Below are 16,640 nucleotides of genomic sequence, written 5' to 3' on the forward strand. Positions count from 1 at the left end.
TTAATTATTAGTATTGTATCAAAAAAGGACAATAATATGTTCTACATTTATTACTTGTTATTTAATGTAACTTTGTGTCTTTATTTTCCGAACACCACTTTTATATCAACTTTCTTCTTAAAATGGTACAGCGTAAGGCAAATATCTTGATTCATTTTTCCGCTTTCAAGATAGTGAGTTTTCCTTTATTAGCAAACTCTGCATGTTTTTCATTACTGATTGGATATGCCTTGTTATTTAAATAAAACATTTTTGAGTAAATAACTAAAGAACAATCTATGCTTCAATATGAAAATATTTTCTAGTGCGTATAAGCAATTAAGTATCTATATACTACACTGTTATATTAGTAAAATGCTTATCATTGAAGGCAGCATTATGTTTTATATTAAAGAAGGTTAGTTAAAATTATTGCAACTAAAATTGATCAACATAAGTTGGTATTTGCCTTAAGGTTGATAATGTTTTGATCAATTAAAAGGACCTTTGGGTGAATAAAATAAGTAAATATGGGACCTTTGGGCGAATTCAAAAATAAAAAAAAAGTTTCTTCATCGGAATTATTTCTTTCCAATATTCTATTTAATTATTAGTATTGTATCAAAAAAGGACAATTAATATTTTCTTCATCTGTCACCTGTTATTTAAGGTAACTTTGTGTCTTTATTTTCCGAACACCACTTTCATTTCAACTTTCTTCTTAAAATGATACGGCGTAAGGCAAATATCTTGATTCATTTTTCCGCTTTCAAGATGGTTAGTTTTCCTTTATAAGCAAACTCTGCATGTCTTTCATTACTGATTGGGTATGCCTTTTTATTTAAAAAAAACATTTTTGTGTAAAAATAAAGAACAATCTATGCTTCAATATGAAAATATAATTATTCTAATGCGTATAAGCAAGTAATTATCTATGAACTTCACTACTATATTCGTAAAATGCTTATCATTAATGACAGCATTATGCTTTATATCAAAGAAGGTTAAATGTCATGCTACAAAAATTCATAAACGTAAGTTGGGCATTACCTTAAGGTTTGCAGTTTTTTTATAAATAAAAGGGACCTTTGGGTGAATAAAATAAGTAAATATGGGACCTTTGGGCGAATTCAAAAATTAAAAATAGTTTCTTCATCGGAGTTATTTCTTTCCGATATTCTGTTTAATTATTAATGTTGTATCAAAAAAGGACAATAATATGTTCTTCATTTGTCACTTGTTATTTAAGGTAACTTTGTGTCTTTATTTTTCGAACACCACCTTTATATGACCTTTCTTCTTAAAAGGGTAAGGCGTGAGGCAAATGTCTTGATTCATTGTTCCGCTTTCAAGATGGTGAGTTTTCCGTTATTAGCAAACTCCGCATGTCTTTTAATATGTTCTACATTTGTTACTTGTTATTTAAGGTAACTTTGTGTCTTTATTTTCCGAACACCACTTTCATATCACCTTTCTTCTTAAAAGGGTACAGCGTAAGGCAAATATCTTGATTCATTTTTCCGCTTTCAAGATAGTGAGTTTTCCTTTATTAGCAAACTCTGCATGTCTTTCATTATTGATTGGATACGTCTTGTTATTTAGATAAAACATTTTTGTGTAAATAACTAAAGAACAATTTATGCTTCAATATGAAAATATTTTCTAGTACGTATAAGCAATTAATTATCTATATACTACACTGTTATATTAGTTAAATGCTTACCATTAATGACAGCATTATGTTTTATATTAAAGTAAGTTAAAGTTCATGCAACTAAAATTGATAATCATAAATTGGTATTTGCCTTAAGGTTGATAATGTTTTGATCAATTAAAGGGACCTTTGGGTGAATAAAATAAGTAAAAATGGGACCTTTGGGCGAATTCAAAAATAAAAAAAAGTTTCTTCATCGTAATTATTTCTTTCCAATATTCTATTTAATTATTAGTATTGTATCAAAAAAGGACAATAATATTTTCTTAATTTGTCACTTGTTGTTTAAGGTTACTTTGTGTCTTTATTTTTCGAACACCACTTTCATATGAACTTTCTTCTTACAGTGAGTTGCTTATAGGTGTTACTGTAAAATTTTACCTATAGCTCAACCTGTTTTTAAAATTGTCAACACAATAGGGACATTTGAATTGACCAGTTGGTATTGTTAGATTTAAAATATACCTTGATTCTACCTGTACAGATTTTTATTCACCTAACCTAAAGTTTCAGCATGCTTTTTTCCTGAAGATTTTATTACCTAGGATTATTCTATTAAAAATTGATAGGGAAGAAAATAGTTTTGGTTTTCATTGTTTTAAATCCCTGATATATATGATTTATCTATTTTTTACCTAAAATTCTAAATCAGTAAAAGATTAAAATAAATATGTATTAATTTGTTTGAAAATTTAAACTGTTTTTACACCAAAATGCTTCTTTAAAATTCTAACCCTTATACATGTATAGTATTCTAACCCTTATACATGTATAGTATTGTCCAGCTGCCAGTGAAACAAGAAATAGCTGCTCAGGTGTTTACAGTTTAAATTTTCAGAGGGATATGTTGTTCTTTTCTTCACATGACCCTTCAAGATTCTCATTTTGGATTATTATTTGCAATATTTTAATCTTTTGGTGTCATTGTGTGTACAATATTGGATTTATTTTATTTGAATTCACTACTCAGACTTTTTATAGCAATTTTGCTTCTTAAAATGTGGTGTGTTTCTTTCAAGATTTTATTGTCATGAAGGACATCAAGGAGGAAATAATTCATTCAAACCGTTTTGTGGTGCTTACATATGATGTTGTACATATAAAATTCAAAATAATTTTGGAGTATACCTTGATGTGTTTTTTATTTGAATTCAATTATAATATAAGTGGGAGTTTTGAGCATAAAATGCTGTGATCACTAAAGGAAATTCAATTTTTCATACGATGGGATTTAGTTATGTTAAAGATTTAAAAATTTCAAAACTGGAATTCAAGTAGGAGATATAGTGTGTGTTCATCCAACATGTTTCTGTGGCTTTAAATGTGATTTTTGAAATATTCATTATTAATTTTGGGATCTATTACAAATTTAAGATGATTCCCTATTTAAATGGGATCTTGGAAATGAAATAAAATGTTGAAGTAATGCAGTGGATATAGTCTAATCTAGTGATAAAGTGAAAAATGAAAGTAAAATATTCTAAAATACTCCTAACATGAGTCAATGTTTTAAGTGAATGTGAAATTGTTAATAGTCATTATAAAATTCTGAATCAAATATTGTTTGATTTGGAAATTTATTATAGGAAATGAAATAAAATGTTTACTGTGGATATATTAAAATCAGGTGATATACAGTAAAAATATAAATAAAATTTTACAAAATATAAGTGAGGATAACTATTTGGAATAAAGTAATGGAAATGATTCTGAATTATGTATAAATTCTGCACCTGTTAAATTAGGATGTATATCATTGGAAGTTAATCAGAATTCATACTATGGATTTAGAAAAAAATCTTGTGAAGTAGTGAAAAATGAATAAAATTGGGAATTATTTAAAATCTTTGGAATTCTGGATGAGATGTCAAATATTAGTGTAAAAAAATAAAGGAAATTGTTTATTCAAATATGATTTTGAGGTTTCATTATAGTGAGTGAAATATTACGACTGGATTATTTGGGGTATTAAACACTGCTAGTAGTGGCTATGCAAACATTTAGATGAAATGTAGTGCATTTTAGGTCATGCAATTTTGAATTAACTGCAAGAAAATAAAATATATGATAAAGTCATTCTTGTTTGGCTTGATCACTCATAAGATTTTGAATGACAGTAAAATAAAAATCTCTCAATAGAATAATCCTAGGTAAAAAAAAGTTCAGGAAAAAAGCATGCTGAAACTTTTGGTTAGGTGAATAAATATTTTTACAGGTAGCATCAAGGTAGATTTAAATTTAACAATACCAACTGGTCAATTTAAATGTCCCTATTGTGTTGACAATTTTAAAAACAGGTTGAGCTATAGGTAAAATTTTACAGTAACACCTATAAGCAACTCACTATAAAAGGGTACGGCGTAAGGCAAATATCTAGATTCATTTTTCCGCTTTCAAGATGGTGAGTTTTCCTATATTAGCAAACTCTGCATGTCTTTCATTATTGATTGGGTATGCCTTTTTATTTAAATAAAACATTTTTGTGTAAATAAATAAAGAACAAGCTATGCTTCTATATGAAAATATATTCTAATGCGTATAAGCAAGTAATTATCTATGAACTTCACTATTATATTCGTAAAATGCTTATCATTAATGACAGCATTATGCTTTATATCAAAGAAGGTTAAATGTCATGCTACAAAAATTCATAAACGTAAGTTGGGCATTACCTTAAGGTTTGCATTTTTTTTTTAAATAAAAGGGACCTTTGCGTGAATAAAATAAGTAAATATGGGACCTTTGGGCGAATTCAAAAATAAAAAAAGTTTCTTCATCGGAATTATTTCTTTCCGATATTCTGTTTAATTATTAATGTTGCATCAAAAAAGGACAATAATATGTTCTTCATTTGTCACTTGTTATTTAAGGTAACTTTGTGTCTTTATTTTTCCAACACCACCTTCATATGACCTTTCTTCTTAAAAGGGTAAGGCGTGAGGCAAATGTCTTGATTCATTGTTCCGTTTTCAAGAATGTGAGTTTTCCTTCATTAGCAAACTCTGCATGTCTTTCATTACTGATTGGATATGCCTTGTTATTTAAATAAAACATTTTTGTGTAAATAACTAAAGAACAATTTATGCTTCAATATGAAAATATTTTCTAGTACGGATAAGCAATTAATTATCTATATACTACACTGTTATATTAGTTAAATGCTTACCATTAATGACAGCATTATGTTTTATATTAAAGAAGGTTAAAGTTCATGCAACTAAAATTGATAAACATAAGTTGGTATTTGCCTTAAGGTTGATACTTTTTTGTTCAATTAAAGGGACCGTTGGGTGAATAAAATAAGTAAATATAGGACCTTTGGGCGAATTCAAAAATTAAAAAAAGTTTCTTCATCGGAATTATTTCTTTCCAATATTCTATTCAATTATTAGTTTTGTATCAAAAAAGGACAATAACATGTTCTTCATTTGTCACTTGATATTTAAGGTAACTTTGTGTCTTTATTTTTCGAACACCACCTTCATATGACCCTTCTTCTTGAAAGGGTGTGGCGTGAGGCAAATATTTTGATTCATTGTTCCGCTTTCAAGATGGTCAGTTTTCCTTAATTAGCAAACTCTCCATGTTTTCGATTTCTAATCGGATATGACTTTGTATTTAAATACAACATTTTTGTGTAAATAACTTAAGAACAATCTATGCTTCAATATGAAAACATATTTTAGTGCGTATAAGCAATTAATTATCTTTATACTACACTATTATATTAGAAAAATGCTTATCATAAATGTCAGCATTATGCTTTATATTAAAGAAAGTTAAATGTCATGCTACAAAAATTCATAAACATAAGTTGGTCTTTACCTTAAGGTTTGTAGTTTTTTGATAAATAAAAGGTCTTTCACTACTGATTGGATATGCCTTGTTATTTAAATAAAGCATTTTTGAGTAAATAACTAAAGAACAATATATGCTTCAATATGAAAATATTTTCTAGTGCGTATAAGCAATTAATTATCTATATACTACACTGTTATATTAGTAAAATGATTATCATTGAAGGCAGCATTATGTTTTATATTAAAAAAGGTTTAAGTTATTGCAACTAAAATTGATCAACATAAGTTGGTATTTGCCTTAAGGTTGATAATGTTTTGATCAATTAAAGGGACCTTTGGGTGAATAAAATAAGTAAATGTGGGACCTTTGGGCGAATTCAAAAATAAAAAATAGTTTCTTCATCGGAATTATTTCTTTCCAATATTCTATTTAATTATTAGTATTGTATAAAAAAAGTGACAATAATATGTTCTTCATTTGTCACTTGTTATTCAAGTTAACTTTGTGTCTTTTTTTTCCGAACACCACCTTCATATGACCTTTCTTCTTAAAAGGGTAAGGCGTGAGACAAATGTCTTGATTCATTGTTCCGCTTTTAAGATGGTGAGTTTTTCTTTATTAGCTAACTCTGCATGTCTTTCATTACTGATTGGATATGACTTGTTATTTAAATAAAACATTTTTGTGTAAATAACTAAAGAACAATCTATGCTTCAATATGAAAATATTTTCTAGTGCGTATAATTAATTAACTGTCTATATACTACACTGTTATATTAATAAAATGCTTATCATTGAAGGCAGCATTATGTTTTATATTAAAGATAGTTAAAGTTCATGCAACTAAAATTGATAAACATAAGTTGGTATTTGCCTTAAGGTTGATAATTTTTTGATAAATAAAAGGGACTTTCGGGTGAATAAAATAAATAAATATGGGACCTTTTGGCGAATTAAAAAATTAAAAATAGTTTCTTCATCGGAGTTATTTCTTTCCAATATTCTATTTAATTATTAGTATTGTATCAAAAAAGGGCAATAATATTTTCTTAATTTGTCACTTGTTATTTAAGGTAACTTTGTGTCTTTATTTTTCGAACACCACCTTCATAGGACCTTTCTTCTTAAAATGGTAAGGCGTGAGGCAAATGTCGAGATTCATTGTTCCGCTTTCAAGATGGTGAGTTTCCTTTATAAGCAAACTCTCCATGTTTTCCATTTATAATCGGGTATGCCTTTGTATTTAAATACAACATTTTTATGTAAATAACTTAAGAACAATATATGCTTCAATATGAAAATATATTCTAGTGCGTATAAGCAATTAATTATCTATATACTTCACTACTATATTAGTAAAATGCTTATCATTAATGGCAGCATTATGCTTTATATGAAAGAAGGTTAAAATTCATGCAACTAAGATTGATAAACATAAGTTGGTCTTTGCCTTAAGGTTGATAATTGTTTGATAAATAAAAGGGACCTTTGGGTGAATAAAATAAGTAAATATGGGACCTTTGGGCGAATTCAAAAATAAAAATAGTTTCTTCATCGTAGTTATTTCTTTCCAATATTCTATTCAATAATTAGTATTGTATCAAGAAAGGACAATAATATGTTCTTCATTTGTCACTTGTTATTTAAGGTAACGTTGTGTCTTTTTTTTTTTCGCACACAAACTTTATATGACCTTTCTTCTTAAAAGGGTAAGGCGTAAGACAAATTTCTTGATTAATTGTTCCGCTTTCAAGATGTTGAGTTTTCCTTAATTAGCAAAATGTCCATGTTTTCCATTTCTAATCGGATGTGCCTTTGTATTTAAATGCAACATTTTTGTGTAAATAACTTATGAACAATATATGCTTCAATATGAAAATATATTCTAGTGCGTATAAGCAATTAATTATCTATATAATACACTACTATATTAGATAAATGCTTATCATTAATGACAGCATTATGCTTTATATTAAAGAAGGTTAGATGTCATGCTTCAAAAATTCATAAACATAAGTTGGTCTTTACCTTAAGGTTGAAGTTTTTTTTATAAATAAAAGGTATCTTTGGTTGAAAAAAAATAAGTAAATATGGGACCTTTGGGCGAATTCAAAAAATAAAAAGTAGTTTCTTCATCGGAAATATTTCTTTCCAGTATTCTACTTAATTATTAGTATTGTATAATAAAAAATGACAATAATATGTTCTTCATTTGTCACTTGTTATTTAAGGTAACTTTATGTCTTTTGTGTCAGTTGCATGGATAACAACAATAAATTTGTTCAGAAAGTATATTTTTGTTTTAGATAATTATGTTACTTTTTAACAGCTACTAGTATGAATAATGCATAAGATCATGACCATATTAACATTTCCTTAGTAGTTATTTCCCAATGTTATATGAATATCAATTAACCTGAAGCAGTTAGATATGAATATTCATGAACTGAAAGCAGTTTTTTGTACCTAATTTAAATATTTCGTAAAAAAAAAATGCTAACGAACTGCCTAAAACAGCTAAGGAACTGCTTTGAACTGCCAGAATAACTGTGAAGGTTTAGAAAAACTGCTATTTTTTTATATGAAGTAACTGGTTAATTTTGAAAGGTTAACAACTACCAAGCATCAGAAACTGCTAAATTTCTGAACTGGGAAGGCTAAAAAACTGCCAAGAAACTGCCTTTAACTTTGACTTGGGATATGTTATTAGATTTTAAACATATACATGTAACACTTTGACATACGCTTGGTTCAAATAAGTGCAGCAATTTTGCAATTTCGAAATGAATTTAGTGAGTGGTTTAGTATTTTTTGATTGGAAGTATTTATGTAAATTTCTAATACCCCGTTTACACTTGTAAAAGAGATCAATCTTTCTTGAGATCGATCTTTTTTGAGACCGATTCTTAGTCTAATGTAAACGGGAAAGATCGATCTTTAATCGGACTTAAAAAGATTTGAATCGATCTTTCTTCAAGTGTAAACGCTAAGATCGATCGCAATCGATCGTGATCGAGCTTTCTTCAAGTGAATGTTCTATTTGGATATGAAAATAAATCTGTGCATGTTCGGTGGCAAAAACACACGTGTTTAAAAACGATGAATGGGAAATGATTCCGCCGTTTTTGGATCATTTTTCTGAACCGATAAATTCTAGTTCTTTGCTGCAAATCCTTATCTTCAAAGGCATTGACAGTTTGTTTTTAAGTGATAGTCGTCTCGCATTTCTTTGTTTAATAACTTGTGACTTGTGAACCAAAAAGATAATTGATAACTGCATACCACATTCCAATGATCCAACTATTTTCTCCATAATTTTGCAGTGTGTGATAGTCCGCGCGAAATGCGCTCGTTATTATTCAATTCTATTTTTACGATTATTTGTTTACGAAATGTAAAGTAATCAGATCAGACCGTTTCTGTTTATGATGCAGTGTAAACGCACTAGATTAAATAAGATCGATCTCGATCGATCTTGCTTTTGCAAATGTAAACGCGAACTGGTCTTTTTAAGATCGATTCAAATAAAGATCAGTTCAATTTCGTACAATTGTAAACGGGGTCTAATATTTTAAAGAAGACGTGTTTCGTGTAGTATGTGTTCCGTGACACAAATTCAATGTTGAATCAAATGCTTATTATAAATATTATACTTGTTGCTTTCAAATTTAATCAATACTGAATGGTAATAACTGAGGACAATCAATAACAAGCTTTTATAGCCGACCATATGGTATGGTTTTTTTCTCATTGTTAAAGGCCGTACGGTTGTCTTTAATTGCTACATCCACTTCATTTGAACTTTGATGGATATTTTTTTTCGTTGGCAATCATACCACATCTCCTTATTTTTATTTTGTTTTGTATCCATATTGTTTTAAAATAAAACATGAAGTTGTTAATTCTTTTTTGCTTGTTTTGCTTATTTTCATTTTAATTTTTCGTTTAATCATTTTGACTTTTCTTTTTCGTCTTGTTTTTTTTTTTTACTTTTGGAAAAAGGGGGAATAGTTTATTTTTTCAAATTATTTTTACAAAACGTGGACTGTTTGAATTCAATTATAATAATATATTTTTTCTTTAAAGGAAAGTATTAATTGGTTGAGTAAATAAATTATTTATACTTAACTCTTACTATTGCATTACAGTTTTTATTAAGTTATGTGAATTCAAGTGTACAGAATATTCTGCAAAGTAACCCAAACTATTTTTTATAAACAAAGGGAATTAACCTTTATATGACAATATTTCATGAAGTTAGTTTTCGAGCGTTCTTTGTCGTATTTGTGCATGGAAGTAAATATGTATTCGAATTTATAATCTGATTAATTGACAACAATGGATCGTGAATAACGCAACCATTACGTTCGTCAGTGTATTTTTTTTTTAGCAGAAATTGAAAGTTTAACTAACTGCATGATGATGTGAACAGTGAATAAATCTAACGTTACGGCGCTTTTTGGTTCTTTTAATGCTGGACCTTGCCGCCTTTGACGCACTGGCGCCTCGTCAATTCGTAACACATTTACCTAAACTGGCCATTGTTGTAAAGATGATATGTTGTAGATTGCGTGGAGCGATGGATCTGTAACGTGTAACCAGGCGTTAATATCCCAAACGTCCGTTCCAGTCAATACTTGGATCCAAGTTGTCCACAAACAATACGGTAATGCTAAAAACTACAACTATCTAAATTATGCACAATGAACTAAAATATACACATTGACTCTTTGTCGATATAAAGTAACAATGGACAATTATATATATACAAATATAATACAATAAACCAGCCTGTCCTCAAGATGGGACGATGTGTCACTGATAGACAGTTTGGCTGGTACAGCTTGTCCTCCGGATGGGACAGTCTGTCAATACAAGCAAGCGGTCTGGTACAACTTGTCCTCCCAGTGGGACAACCTGTCACTACCAGACAGTGCGGGCTGGAACAACTTGTCCTCCGAATGGGACAACCTGTCACTACCAGACAGTGCGGGCTGGAACAACCTGTCACTACCAGACAAGGCGGGCTGGTACAGCCTGTCCTCCGAGTTGGACAGTCTGCCTTGTCAATCCTGTCAATGTGTACGTTCACTTTGTACTTGGTACAAAGTGTCCTTTATATATTAAGGCTCTTACTAGCGCTTAATATAATCAACGTACGCTCTGTTGACTTGAGACGGCTCATCGACAGCCAACCGACAGCCTCGAGTGCCGTTTCTCACTCTGTTATATACCCCAGGGCGACTATACTATTTCCTTGATAGGGGTGTTCTCTAAATGTTACCCTTACGGACAGCCAACCGACAGCCTCGAGTGCCGTTTCTCACTCTGTTATATACCCCAGGGCGACTATACTATTTCCTTGATAGGGGTGTTCTCTAAATGTTACCCTTACGGAGCATAGCAAGTCCTTTACGATCACCCCTATAACTTTCGACCCTGCCACTAATTTCCCCGCCAAACGTCTAAATCTGCGTAACTCTTTCTCGAGCGTAAACCATACATTGTTACACTAAGATTCTACTTGATTTATAACCATAACGACCAATAAACATTACATAACCCACGCCTCAATCTACATGCGTCCCGCATGATACATTCAAAATTACAAAATATAATTCAACAAAATTTAGACACAATATGAATTTCACTTATTTACATTATCAGCCATACATGCTGGTCTCTTACTCTCATGACGACCATTACCCTCCTCTAATCTTATTGAGACACGCTTCCTTTTCATTTGGCGTTTTCTCTTATAACACTTAGCACAACTAGCGACATATGCCCTAACGTCGGACTGTATACCAGGCCAATAGTAAGACTGACATATCTTCTCTCGAGTCGTACGCGTACCTAAGTGACCAGCATAGTCTGTGTCATGACAGTATTCTAATACTTGCTTGCGCTCCGACATTGGAATTACCGCTTGTAATTTCACAATGTTCCGCTCCCGATCGTCGTGACGTCTAACTACTACATCACGAAGGACTTCTAAACAACCAAACTGACTCCATAATGACCTTAGAGAATATCCCTTACTTGATACCTCATTGCACTGTGGCCTTTGACCTTCTGTCAGCCACCGCTTAACAAGTGTAAGGTCCGAGTCATTTGATTGCAACTCTATTAAAGTCAAGTCTTTACTTTTGTCGGGCATCTGACTTTTAACTGTATTCACCTGACTTTGTTCTCTCTTAGAACAATCAGAAACCGTTATTGACTGTCTGTCTGATGTTAACCGACATTGTTTTCTCTGAACATCAGCATTTCTATTTTGGGTACCTTGAACACATAGGGGGACCTTGACGTTATCGATGTGTAATACGTTAGCAGACACGTCAATCAAACACTTATTTTTCTTCATAAAGTCTAAACCTTGAATTCCTTCGACTTGTAGGTCAGCTACAACAGCCTCTGAAGTAAGCTTCTCTTGACCAAAATCAAGTGTAAAATTACCTTTTCCCCGAGGGCTTAAATACTTGTCACTGACGGACTTTATCTGTGACCTAGTTTTACTCAAATGTGGCCTACATAAATCAGGAATTGAATCATATACTCTTGTAGAAACTAAAGTAAGTGTAGCTCCGGTATCAACCACAAATTTGACTGGTACACCTTGAATGCTCAGCTCAACAAACATTCCTGCATTCTCTGATGCTGTAACAACAACAGCGCCTTTGTCATTATACTTAACCTCAGACTTCAGTGTCTTGACCGTACCGTCCGTATATGTTCCGTTATTATCTGTTTCCCGAGTACTAAGTATCTGAATATTATTGGGACAATTTCTTGCAAAGTGTCCTATTTCTTCACAACTAAAACAAGGACCACCCATTTTACCTTTACTTTGTAAGTTATTTATCTTTCTCCGTGGTTGGAACTTTCTTTGGGACTTTAAATCTTTAATTTCTTTTGTTAAGGATTGTATACTATTTTCAATTGTCTGCATCCACGTCGTCATTTGTGTCATAGATACAGCCGTATCAGGACTAGTAGGTGCTTCTGTCCGTTCGTCACTAGTAGTCCGTCGTAAGTGACCTATACTTTCTATTGCTCTACTCTCAGGTTTGTTATATGCTTCAAGTTCAACTGCCAACCGTATAGCATCGTTAAGACCTTTTGGACGAGACTGTTTAATTCTCAATCTCATTTCAGAGTCTACTAACGCATCTATAAATTGTTCTTTGGCGAGCGTGTCTCTTAATTCTAACGGAGCAGTCGGGTATGCCAGATTAGAAAGTCTTCGAACTGACTGACCTAACCCCGGCAAAGTGTCACTTGCTTTTTGTCGATATTCCTTGAATTGTACACGATACAGTTCAGTTTGACAAGATGGAGCAAAGCGTTCCTCCAATGCATATACTAGGTCTGAAAATATTTGTCTCTTTTCCTTTGGTAAATCACCAAGGACTGCTTGAGCCTTTCCAACCAGTGACACGGCCAAGTACAAACCTTTCTGGTATTCAGACCACATATTAACAAGTGTACACATCTCAAAGTGTGCTAAGTAATCTATCCAAGGAGTATTGCCATCATATTTTGAAGGTTTGATTTTCAAATCATTCGAACCATAGCAAACAGTATGAGCAGTACTTTGATTTTTCGTTAATTCCTGCTTATGATTGAAATATCTATCTTTATCTTTAACAACCATTGGACGTACACCCTGCTCTTTAGGTGTAGATGATATAAAACCTTGTCCATGTTGTATTGTGCTTTCACTAAGAGACTGTATTTGTCTACTTATTTCTGCAATCTGATCGTCAATATTTGACATATTTATTACAGTACAGTGTAATCAAAATAATACAATTTTTATTAAATAATACACTCGTGTTACAACTCAGCCGTGACTAATAACTATGCCTCACGGTTGATCCGCTTTAATCTTTCAAATCAATACTGAAAACACATTAAATGACGACAAATCAATCCAAAAATTAATTGATAGACAACTTGAATCCCAACCGCTAGCCACCAAATATGTAACGTGTAACCAGGCGTTAATATCCCAAACGTCCGTTCCAGTCAATACTTGGATCCAAGTTGTCCACAAACAATACGGTAATGCTAAAAACTACAACTATCTAAATTATGCACAATGAACTAAAATATACACATTGACTCTTTGTCGATATAAAGTAACAATGGACAATTATATATATACAAATATAATACAATAAACCAGCCTGTCCTCAAGATGGGACGATGTGTCACTGATAGACAATATGGCTGGTACAGCTTGTCCTCCGGATGGGACAGTCTGTCAATACAAGACAGAGCGGCCTGGTACAACTTGTCCTCCCAGTGGGACAACCTGTCACTACCAGACAGTGCGGGCTGGAACAACTTGTCCTCCGAATGGGACAACCTGTCACTACCAGACAGTGCGGGCTGGAACAACCTGTCACTACCAGACAAGGCGGGCTGGTACAGCCTGTCCTCCGAGTTGGACAGTCTGCCTTGTCAATCCTGTCAATGTGTACGTTCACTTTGTACCCGGTACAAAGTGTCCTTTATATATTAAGGCTCTTACTAGCGCTTAATATAATCAACGTACGCTCTGTTGACTTGAGACGGCTCATCGACAGCCAACCGACAGCCTCGAGTGCCGTTTCTCACTCTGTTATATACCCCAGGGCGACTATACTATTTCCTTGATAGGGGTGTTCTCTAAATGTTACCCTTACGGAGCATAGCGAGTCCTTTACGATCACCCCTATAACTTTCGACCCTGCCACTAATTTCCCCGCCAAACGTCTAAATCTGCGTAACTCTTTCTCGAGCGTAAACCATACATTGTTACACTAAGATTCTACTTGATTTATAACCATAACGACCAATAAACATTACAGATCCTTGAAAAATATGTGAACAATGGGTATCTTTTCGGGGGAAAACTCAAAATTTTGTTGATTTTCTTCAAAATTAGACACCTTATTGACAACATTGGATTAGGATACCTACAAAACTTTACTGTTCTCAACTTCAGGATGATGCATGTAAAATTTTGATGTCTGTTTACGATTCTATAAATAGCGCTAGGTCCCGATAGCATATTAAATTGTTGCATATGATAGCGAAAAATAAACGTTGTGGATAATATTACCGATTTTCACATTGTTATGAATTACAGATACAAAAAGGTAAAATCTATAACTTTTAGCCTAGTTTGAAGAGCTAAAATTTAAGTTTCCTGTGATATTTAATTTTTAACGGACATCGAGTGAAAAAGTCTTTTTTTGTAATTTTTTACCAACGTCGATAACACCAATTATGCATTACGGCAGATATGAGTTTATTGACGTGACGTTCCCACAGAGTCCTTACTTATATGCCATTAAAGGTATGCTGATTTTTTTCAGTACATTAAGACACCATAAAGTGTTGCTTTGACATGCAATGATTGTCACTTTATTTGAACTTAAAACAAAAGAGCTGTGTCTGCTTGAAATTGAGGAATTAACATAGCAAGCAATGGGGCCATGAATTAGTGGTGTACTTCCTATTACAGAGAATCATCAGAAATTCAATTTTTAGAAGTTTTACCTATTCCAATGAAAATTGGTCATATTTGATGTCAGTAATCATGATTAATCAACTTTTGTGGATGAACAATTCTGTTTATGCCAAGTTTCAGCTCTTAAATTGACACAATAAGGTATTTTAGCCTTTTATGGTCATACAACATGCATGCAGTTAAGACTTGTCACCCCAAGTTCTTATTTTTGCATTATTTGGGATTTAAATCAATAAAACATGCATATTATGACTTGTTTATTTTTAAAAAAAAATAGCTCTTGGTCAAATAATCCAATGATTTTTCAAGTTTTATTGGTTTTATACACTCATATAAGAATTCCAAAATCTCACTGTACATGCAATTTTGAACCAGTTTTGCATGTTATCCAGCTGAGGGATATATAAATTGCTCTCAATAATCTGTATTGTACCACAGAAGTTTGGTTTGTACCAAAAATGTCCCTTTTCTAATTTGAAGAAAAAAGGGGGGACAATATTCTCAATTATGTCTTAGGTTTGGACTAATATATTTTTATTAAATGAACATCCTCTGACAAAAATATGACTATTGGTAAGCACATTGTTTTCCTAGTTTAAATTAACAAATAGAACCACGATATTGAGAATAAAAAAAATCATACTGGCCATTGGTAATATCCCTATATGCAGGTTTTTTTTGCATAACACATATGTTACTACCAGTCCAATTTGAGCTTAAAATCAGTAAAATAGTGTTTGGACTAAAGCTTTATATGTTTTTTATTGCTTAGAATATATCATAGAATGAAATTAAGAAATGCTGAAGTCAATATGGCAAGTTTGGTTTTGTTATAGGTGTAACAACACTAATTCGGGCCCGGCCGGAAAGCACATACCATTGCCAGAAAGTAGTACGTATTTAACACAAAATAGTTCCTACGCATGGGTGTAACTTTCAAAATATGTAGAATATTTAGGCAATTTTGATATCAAATGAAAGCTGAATGACTGGTGATCATTGTTGAACACTTTTTGACTTATAATTTTTAATAATAAAAAAAATTGCATGAAATTTAAAAAAGAGGGTACATTTTGCCTGTTTGTCAGATCTGAAGTACCTATTTTGGTACATCCGAAGTTTTGGGAACCAGTTCTTTCTTATATGCCATTAAAGGTATGCTGATTTTTTGTCAGTACAAGACACCATGAAGTGTTGCTTTGACATGCAATGATTGTCATTTTATTTGAACTTAAAACAAAAGAGCTGTGCCTGAGTGCTTGAAATTGAGGAATTTAACATAGAAAGCAATGGGGCCATATGAATTAGTGGTGTACTTCCATCATGACATCTATAGTTGTGCACCTTGCCATTTTAATTATTTATCTGGTCAAAATTGTGGTCAACATCCTGAGGATTTAATACCAATGTGGGAAAGTAGTTTTGTCATGGTCTTTACTGTTGTGAATTAAAGTAGTAGAGATAACAAGAAAAATAGTGTTTGGGGAGATAACTCTTACGAAGAAAGGCGTTCAGTTAAACTGGGTCAGTTTCAATAATGTATAATCTGCTTGATATCATATATAAAATAACTTGGAAACATCTTTTTAAAACAAGAAAACCTTGCAATTTAAAGAATAAGAC

The 16,640-nt window shown here is 31.9% G+C and overlaps 1 long non-coding RNA gene across 1 annotated transcript in view; it reads left to right on the forward strand.

Moving 5' to 3' along the window:
* Positions 1 to 16,597, forward strand: part of LOC143059959 (uncharacterized) — a 120,366-nt gene extending 103,769 nt beyond the window's left edge. The window contains exon 3 of the long non-coding RNA XR_012973717.1: positions 15,854 to 16,597. This is a non-coding gene — a long non-coding RNA (uncharacterized LOC143059959). The remainder of the gene's footprint in view (positions 1 to 15,853) is intronic.
* The last annotated feature ends 43 nt before the right edge of the window (positions 16,598 to 16,640 follow it).

The sequence above is a fragment of the Mytilus galloprovincialis genome, unplaced genomic scaffold, assembly GCF_965363235.1.
Source record: "Mytilus galloprovincialis unplaced genomic scaffold, xbMytGall1.hap1.1 HAP1_SCAFFOLD_47, whole genome shotgun sequence".
Classification (NCBI taxonomy): Eukaryota; Metazoa; Mollusca; class Bivalvia; order Mytilida; family Mytilidae; genus Mytilus; species Mytilus galloprovincialis.